The sequence below is a fragment of the Lontra canadensis genome, unplaced genomic scaffold (assembly GCF_010015895.1).
Source record: "Lontra canadensis isolate GAN:19392208 unplaced genomic scaffold, GSC_riverotter_1.0 scaffold17, whole genome shotgun sequence".
Classification (NCBI taxonomy): Eukaryota; Metazoa; Chordata; class Mammalia; order Carnivora; family Mustelidae; genus Lontra; species Lontra canadensis.
The window spans coordinates 19,470,061-19,479,219 of NW_022631011.1; positions in this window are offsets into that span (position 1 = coordinate 19,470,061).

Here is a 9,159-nt window from a genome sequence, read left to right on the forward strand (position 1 = left end):
TCCAATCTGTGGTGTTAAATGACAGCAAAAGGAGCTTAGATCAGTCAAAGGGAGCTGGGATGGATCGTATTTTTCACTCCCAAGGCGGTTGTCAGCTAATATTGTTCCCGAGGTGAGCTTAGGTCACTGCTGTAAGTTTACGTTCAAGGTTCCCAAGCAAAAATTTTTGTTGAAAGAAACCCTTTCCCTTTGGTGAAATATAAAATAAACAGACATCCCATGGAGATGAACCTCCTCCTTCGCCAGCCTGTCTGCAGTGCAGGAGCTGCTGGGACCGAATTTGCCCCAATGGTTCTGATAGGTGTTACCGAGGAAAGTGTGACTTGATTAGAACAGCAGTTGATGGAAGTGAAGTTTTTCTGGGGAGGGGGTCCAGGAGGAGATCTGTAGAAGGAGAGGAGAGGGATCCTATTCATAAGGATTTTTATCCTCTTAATTTATGGCTATTTCTAAAAAATAACAACTTATTTTAATAAAAAATGGGACAGATAATATTAAATATACTTAGACATGTGTGTGGAAGTAGGTGTGTGTGTGTGTGTGTGTGTGTGTATTAGCCGTATACATTATATGTTGGAGTTGGTGGGACGACAGTGCTGTATTTAGAACTAGTTTTTTTTGATTAACCAGATGACAATGTTTTCATAAAACAGACTCAATGGCATTTTGTATCTTTCATCTTTTCTTTTAGGGAAATCTGGGCATCAAGTCACCATACGTGATCACACATTTTAATCCTCATGTTTTAAATGTTCGAACAACCAGTGGGGTTGTGGCAGAGCAATACCCATTCTTTTAAACCTGTGCTGGATTCGAAGCAGAGGCATTCTCCCTTCATGAAGAATTGGTGTGTGTGTGTCAATTGTCCTCCTTACCTTGACCTTCATGTTAGGTGAGGCTTTTATTGCCATTTAAACAAAGATGCTGAGGATAAACCATTTTATCTTCAAGGAGCTTAAGAGGAACCATAAGGCAAAGTATTCTGCCCTCAATATAAATGTATCTCTCTGACAATTTATTGGCAGATGTATCTAGGTGACAATAGATTTCTAAATTGAATATTCTGCCTGAGGAATGGCCTCTGATGTGCATTAAGACTTGTATTGTAATAACCACACCTCTCAATTTGTGCGGATATACTCTCCTGACTATATTATGCATCAATCTTTAGGACAATTGTCAGACTGTAGCCTGCTAGCTGAGCAGTCAGAGCAAATGGATGTTTCTTGGCATAAACCTGACTAGTTAGTCAAGGGAAATCTTTTAAGGCATCTGAGAGGGATATAGCTGCTGCTTTTTAAAAGTAGTCTTAAAAAGACTTTATTTTTTTTTTTCTCTAAGTGCCACATTCATTTAAGACATTTATTGCTCTTCATTTTAGTTTCTGGGTTTTGTTGTTCCTGTTGTGTTCAAGAAATGACAGAAATGCATAGATTGCTGATAGCTGCAAGAACACATTGTTTGAGAGACTCCTGTCCCCACTACTAGGTTTCTCTCTCCCTCCTTCCCTCTTTCCCAGACACTCCTAAGCACCTAACAAGTGTCAGTAGCTGGGCTAGGTCATGGACGGTATCCAGTGGCAAATAAAGCTAATACAACCCCTGTGCTCTCTGAGCTTACAAAAGTGTGTAATCCAGTTTGACTTTGAAGTTCCAGTTTGACTTTCCTTTCTCTCTGTTTCTGTCTGTAGCTGTCTTCAAGCTTTGGACCTCACAGCCATTAAAAAACAACCTGACTTATAACTGGACTCCCCTGTAATATCTCATATGCCCATATGATAGTGTGGGAGTGGGTTGATATGTTTCTCTTTCAGAAATCATATTTGTATTTTTGTCAAGACTAATCCTGCTTTGAAGAATGGTTAGACTGGCAGTAGGACATCCCAAGTTTAGTACTGAAAGCCTAGTCCTTCTGGAGTCCACCATGCTTGGCTAAAGGCAATAAAATGACTGTTAAATCCCAAGAAAACACCCGAGTACCCTTGATATATGTTCCATTTTTGATTAATTATTTTATTTTTGATAATTCCAATCTATATTCATAATTGATTTATTGACCACACTGCTTTGTTTCACTTTTAAGGGCTTTCCATAGAATTTACAGTAGACTTCTTTAACTTATCACAGTCTACCTTCATATATTCCTACAGCACTTCATGTAGACTATGAGAACCTAACAGTGTATTTCGATTTTCCCCTCACACCTTTTGTGCTCTTGTTGTCACATATACTATTTCTGCATATGTTACATATTCCATTATTTTGTTTCCCACAAACAGTTTTGTGTGCTCTTCATTCCTTGTGTAGATCCAAATTTCAGTCTAGTTTAACATGCTTTTCCCTGAAAAACTTCCTTCCACAATTTTCTTGTGACACAGCCATGCTTATGATGAGTTCTCTCATCTTTTGTCTGAGAAGTTCTTTATTTCACCTTTATTTCTGAAAGTTGTTTTCACTAGGTTTAGACCTCTGTAGAAGTCTAGAGGGATAGTGTTTCCTGTAAGCATTTTGAAAAAGATGTCTTTCCATCGTCTCCTGGCTTGCACAGTTTCTGACGAGAAGTCTGCTTTCATTCTTTGTCTCTTCTGTGTGTGATGTTTTTTTCCTTTCTTGATTTTTAAGATTTTTTTTTTTCTCTTCATTGCTGGTTTTCAGTTATTTATGATGTGCTTTAACTATGGTGTGATATTCTGCTTGGGGCTCATCACATTTATTGCATCTGGAAGTCCATGGCTGCTCATCACATTGGAAAAATTTGACTATTATTCCTTCTCTTCTTTTCATCTTCATCCATCTGCCTTTTCCTTCAGAAATTCCAATTATGTGCAGTGTAGACCATTTGATATTGTCCCACAGGCCACTGAGACCAGGTGTTATTCAGCCTTTTTTTTTTTTTCTTTCCATGTTACTTCATTTTAGATAGCATCTTTTATTGTCTTCAAGTTTAGTAATCTTTCTTCTCCAGTATTTAAACTGCTGTCAATCTCTTCCAGTGTATTTGTTTCATTTTATATACAATATTTTTCATTTTTGGAAGTTCCAGTTGGGTATTTTTATATTTTTCATTTCTTTCCTTTTAATGTTCAGTTTTAAAAATCTCCTTGGGCATGTGGAACATTTTTAGAACATCTGTTTTAATTCCGTTTAAATAACTGTGCTAGTATCTGTCATTTCTGGGTCTGTTTCCTGTGAGTGATTTTTTTCTGGTGGCCGTGGTCCATTTTACTTACTTCCTGTGTATCTAGTGATTTTTACAGATTGCTGGATATTACAGATTTTATGTTGCTGTTCATCATATCTCATTATATTCCTTTAAAGAGTGATTGGTTTTGTTTGGACACACATATAAATTAGCTTGAATGAGCTGGTATTTTCAAGGCCTGTTTTTAAACTTGATTAGGGTAAGTCCAAAGTAATCATTATTACAGGGTTAATTTATCCCACTTCTAAGTTGTGGACTTTCTGAGGGAAGTCAGTGAATTCTCAGCCCTGTGTGAATTCTGGGATTTATTCATCTTCTAGCTACCCTGTAATTGCTCTCTCCTTTGAAGTTATTCTTTGCTAATCTCATGGGGTACTGACCTATGCATGAAGCAGATAAATCAAAGTTTTAGGGGGACTCCTATTCAGATTTCTGGAATTCTTTCTCTGTGTATTTTCCATTATCCTGAAAATTCTAGGGGCTTTGGCTTTCCTGAACCCTGGTCAGTGTTCTTCCAACCCAGTAAGAATGTTAGTCTTTGTTTGAATTTTCACTGTGTGGTCTGGAAACTGTCTCTAGGTTTTGAGCTAGGAAAATTGTAAGGCTTATCTGGCTTTTTTTTCCCTTGTATCTTTTTTCTCATGGATCACAGTTTTTCATTGTCTCTGTTCAGTGTCTCAAAGCAGTTTTTTTCATGTATTTTGTTTCAATTTCTGTTGTTAATGGTAAGAGGACAATTACTGTAGCAATTACTACTTTGGGTGAGGGAGGAAAAATATATATTTCATTTTAAAACCTGTGGCAGATGGTGATTAGTTTTGGCAAAAAAATAACCATTTTACTTTTTTCCACATAGAACATTATCATACAAGTTTTAGTAAAGACACTGAGAAGACAGATATCAAATGTCAGTATGAGTCAGAAGACAGATTTCTCAGTAGAATATGATAAAAATGAAATCACTAAAGCCCAGTTATAATACTCTTAAAATCTTCATCCATGCAGTGGGTATATAGGAATATACAGTAGAAATTAGAAGAGATTTTTTTGAGGGATTTCTCCAAGGGGAGTTCATGCTGTACTGTGATCCTAGCTTCATCAATGAGAAAGGTAAAGGGTATATCCCCCTCACTTAGCCTTGTGAGCAGCTTTAATGTGACCCATTTGAGAACTTGATATGTGTTCCCTGAGCTTGAGAGGCCATGTGAACCATCTAAGAAATTTAAAGCATTAGGTAAGGGCTTGGTAGCTGCTGATTGACAGGCCCAAGGAGAGATGGTTATATTGCAAGACCTGTTTTCTCAGAATTTTCCAGGGCAAAGAATGCACAAATGCTTCCTGTGGGCCAGATGTGGGATACTCATGAGAAAATGGAAATGAAGGAGGATTTAACAGAAGACTGAAGTTTTGACTGTATCAGGGGAGTGAGCATTCTAATTACAAATTGAGACATTGTGATGTAAATGATGAGAAAGGTCTGCCTGCCTGAGGTGTTTTTTTATTATGTTTAGAGGAAGAACTTGCACCAGTAAATAAGTTTAAGAGATCAGTGGAAAGCAAAACAAAGTTTCCATAACCAATGGGGTGTCCTTATTCTATATACACAATAATAGAACCCCACGTTTATAAACACTGTCAGTGTGCCCTGTCCTAAGGGATGACTCAACTCCATTTCATAGACATCCTCTTTTCCAGACTACCTTGAAGATTGTTAGAGGCTAGGGAACACAACTAAGTTCTGAATAATAAGAAGCACAAGAAAGTCTGCTTGGAAGTTACTGGAAAATTACTGCCTCTTGATAAAAGTGGAGGATGAGAGAGGGAATATCACCAGCAACATCTTCTGACTTTCCTTCCAGATTTGAATGTGAATTGTGTCCAGAGCAGTGACAGCCCTTTTGTGACTCTGGGATAATAAGTCTATGGACAAAAAGTTTGCATGTTGAAGCTGTCAGGAGGGGTGACTGCAAAGTTGAGTTCTTGGTACAAGACTGGAATCAGTGCTGAAAAACTCAACCTCTTCATGCAGAAGAGGGTTCAGTGAAAATCCAAGATCTCCTGCTCAGTGATGGTAGCAGTGGAGCTTAATTTCTTGTTAGACCAGTTCAAGGTTTTGTTGGGGGTATGTTTCCCAAAAAGGAGCCACAAGCCTTATTTTCCACTCCTGCCATTCTGGAAGTTATGCAATAATCTTATCGTAATATAACTTTCTCACTAATCAATAGGATCAACTTCTTTCACTTGCAGTTAAAAACCTTGACTCAAAACAAAGTGCTTAGAATTTCTCATATTTTGGCTATTTGCATCAGAAGCCTAGAATTCCACCTATGTTAAAAAAGAGCTGGGGCACCTGGGTGGCCCAGTGGGTTGAGCCTCTGCCTTAGGCACAGGTCGTGGTCTCGGGGTCCTGGGATCGGGCCCCGCATTGGGGTCTCTGCTCATTGGGGAGCCTGCTTCCCCCATTTCTTTGCCTGCCTCTCTGCCTGCTTGTGATCTTTCTGTCAAATAAATAAATAAAATCTTTTTTTAAAAAAAAAGAGTGATGACTCAGGACCAGAAATCTGGGTAACCTTCCTGGTGTGTAGGGAGCTTAGGTGGCATACTAAATCAGCAGTAGCTGTAGTGTCAGAAAAACCATCTCTTTGAAATGTCTCAAGAGAGAAGAAATGATAAATGGCTCTTCTGTTTATTGTTTGGCTAATTTTGAGTTTGCACATCCATACACAGCTGTTGCCATGGTCTCAAATTCTAAACCATGTGTCCAGTGAAACCTAGACTATTTCCCCTTTTCAGGGTAGTACATTTTACCGTGGAACATAATCTTTTTTTTTTCTTTTTAATTGAAGTATCGTTGACATACAGTATTATGTTAGTTTCAGGTGTATAATGATTCAACCTTTGTATACATTACAGAATGATCACCACAACATGTCTAGCTACCATCTGTCACCATACAAAGTTGTTACAATATTATTATCTATATTCTCTATGCTTTACATTGCATCCCCATGTCTTATTTATTTTATGACTGGAAGTTTGTGACTTTTAATGCAGTTCCCCTATTTTGCCCATCCCCTTACTCCTTTCTCCTCTGGTAACCACCAGTGTGTTCTCTGTATTTATGAGTCTGTTTCTATTTTGTTTTGTTTGCTCATTTGCTTCCTTTTTTAGATTCCACATATAAGTCCAATTACACAGTATTTTTATTTCTCTGTCTGGCTTGTTTCATTTAGCATAATACCCTCTGAGTCCATCCATGTTGCTGCAAATGGCAGGATTTCATTATTTTTTATGGCTGAGTAATATTCCATTACACATATATATGGAGAAATATATATATAAACATATATATATATATAATACTGTTTTCCATAGTGGCTGCACCATTTTGCATTCCAACCAACAATACATATAGGTTCCCTGTGACAAGGTTCTTCACATCCTTACCAACGATTTTTATTTCTTATCTTTTTGACAATAACAATTCTAACAGGTGTGAAGGATATATCTCATTGTAGTTTTGATTTTTATTTTCTTGATGATAAGTGATGTTGAACATCTTTTCATGTGTCTATTGGCCATCTGTATGCCTTCTTTGGATAAATCTCTATTCAGGTCCTCTGTCCGAGTTTTAATTGGATTTTTGTTGTTGTTTTAATAATGACTTGTTTGAGTTCTTTATATATTTTGACTAACCCCCTATAGGTTATATCATTTGCAAGTATCTTCTGCCATTGAGTGGACTGCCTTTTTGTCTTGTTGATGGTTCCTTTGTTGTGCAAACTTTTTGCTTAGTGTAGTCCCATTTGTTTATTTTTTGTCTTGTTGCCCTTGCCTGTGAACAGATTAAAAAAAAAAAAAAAGTATTGCTCAGAACAATGACGGAAGGTTATCTTTTCAGTTTATAGGGTAATGATTAATGTGGCCCTTGCATTTGCCTGTACTGCAACTCTGCCTACTTGTGAATCGTAGTTTTGCTTGTGGATTTATTTGTAAATCTCCCTTCTTATAAGGTAGTGAAAATAGCTGAACTGTCCTGACATTTGTGAGTCTGGAGCCCAGAGATGCTCTCTTGGCAGTTGGCCAGTAGTCAGATCATCACCCTCCCGGACAGTTGATAAGTGGCAGTGATCAGATGGCCATATAGCAGGTGATGAGAGCAGGAAGGCCAGCACCAGTGGAGGCAGTGGGGAGATTTGGGTAGAACCAAGCCCCCCTTATCAGAGACACTATTCTGCTCAGGGCCTTCAGGGGCCACCCGTGACTGCTGCTTTCCAAAACTCTGGGCACATTGGTGTGGTCCTTTGGGCTGTGAAGAGTTAGGTTTGAAAACAGAGTGTGTTATTATGCAGAGAGGTCCTTGATGCCGTGGGGCTCACAAAGCCACCCAGCTGGGATGATATCTGTACCCCATCCTGGGCTTCCCCAGCGATTGCCCATTCGTTTTATTGTTTATTGTTGTCGCTGAAGTGGTTTGCTTTCTTTTCCTTCACACGTTACTGAATTGTCTGAGCATGGCATTTGGAATAAGCCCTCAATATACTTCCTGTTAGTGAGGGAGGTTTTTTTTTTTTAATGCTATTGAAATTATAGGCCAGAACAATAGGGTAATGTTCATACACTGAGGCCCCATTAAATTATTATTTTTTAATAGTGGAAATGTTTCTGCAATTGACTGCTACAATGTATACATGCTGAGTATTCACTGTATTATTACTTTTTGGCAGCGGGAGGGGCTGAGAAAATGGAATAAAACGGTTCCAAAACCTCCGTAGGACATGATGGGGGCACTAAACACATATTTAAGAAAAAAAAAAAAGAGTCTAGAAAATATAGTGGTGAGGGTTTATCTGAGAAAGTTCACTTTGGCAATAACGTGATGACTAAATTATTATTATTGACACAAAGGTGGCTTAAGAGAAAAACTCACATTCTTAGCGCTTACAAATGTTGGCTGATTTCTATTCAGAGGTCAACCTCTTTTCTTCTTTGTCCGTACTTCAGAGTTTCCTTGATCTAGTTAATGACTTTAAAATAGTAAACTCTTCCGGAATCAGTACCCTTGAGTCTGTGGCACCTGTTTAAGACAGGAAGAAACTGACAAAGATCAGGGCCCTGACCCAACCTCGTAAGACTGTGGGCTGTGTGTCCTGGCATCCCTGGCTGTCCCTGATTGGGACTGTCTCCCATTGCTCCCAGGTGGGAGTGCTCAGCCTGATAAATCACAGGCTGCCCCTCTAGGCACAAGAGTGGGGACAGGGAGGCCAGATGGAAGGAAGCAGTCACGGCCCTCTGTCACCACTGGCCGGCTGCCATCACCCGGACACTCTGCACTCCTTGCCGAGGGAATGTCACTGTCCTGCCTGCATGACGGGCTGGCCATCCTCAGAGCCCTCCCAAGCAAGATGCAACACTGCGCCATGTTGTCATGGTTACTTAGCCATTTCCCCAGAGTTGTGACATCAGTGTCTCCAAGGGGCATGAGATCTATCTCATGCATATGCATGTGCTAGGCAGGGACCTTGCCACATCTGAGCTTCTTGCAATATTTTTATAGAAAACGGAAGGAGAAGGAGAGAAAGGTGAAATAGAGAATATGGAGGTGAAAATGATGGGAGGGCACATTGTTAAATGAATGAACGGGGTGCCTGCTGGCTGGACTGAGGAACACGCAAAGGGTTAACACTGTGTCGGGGATCCCTGCCTTTAAATTAACCAACTGCTCGGTCACACCAGGCTCCTACTCGCATTCTCAGAGCTTTATACTTTGTAGATGACTTTCACCAGATGACATCGTATTTTACTCTCGTGACGTATCTGTGATGTAGATGTGGCAGGGAGAGCATCAGCGCGCGTCAGGTGAGGAACCCCAGACCAGGGCTGGGCCCAGTGGGAAGTTCACACACTCCGTGTTGGGGTGCACGCCAGAGGCCAGTCATCTAAACTCCCGGCTCTAGG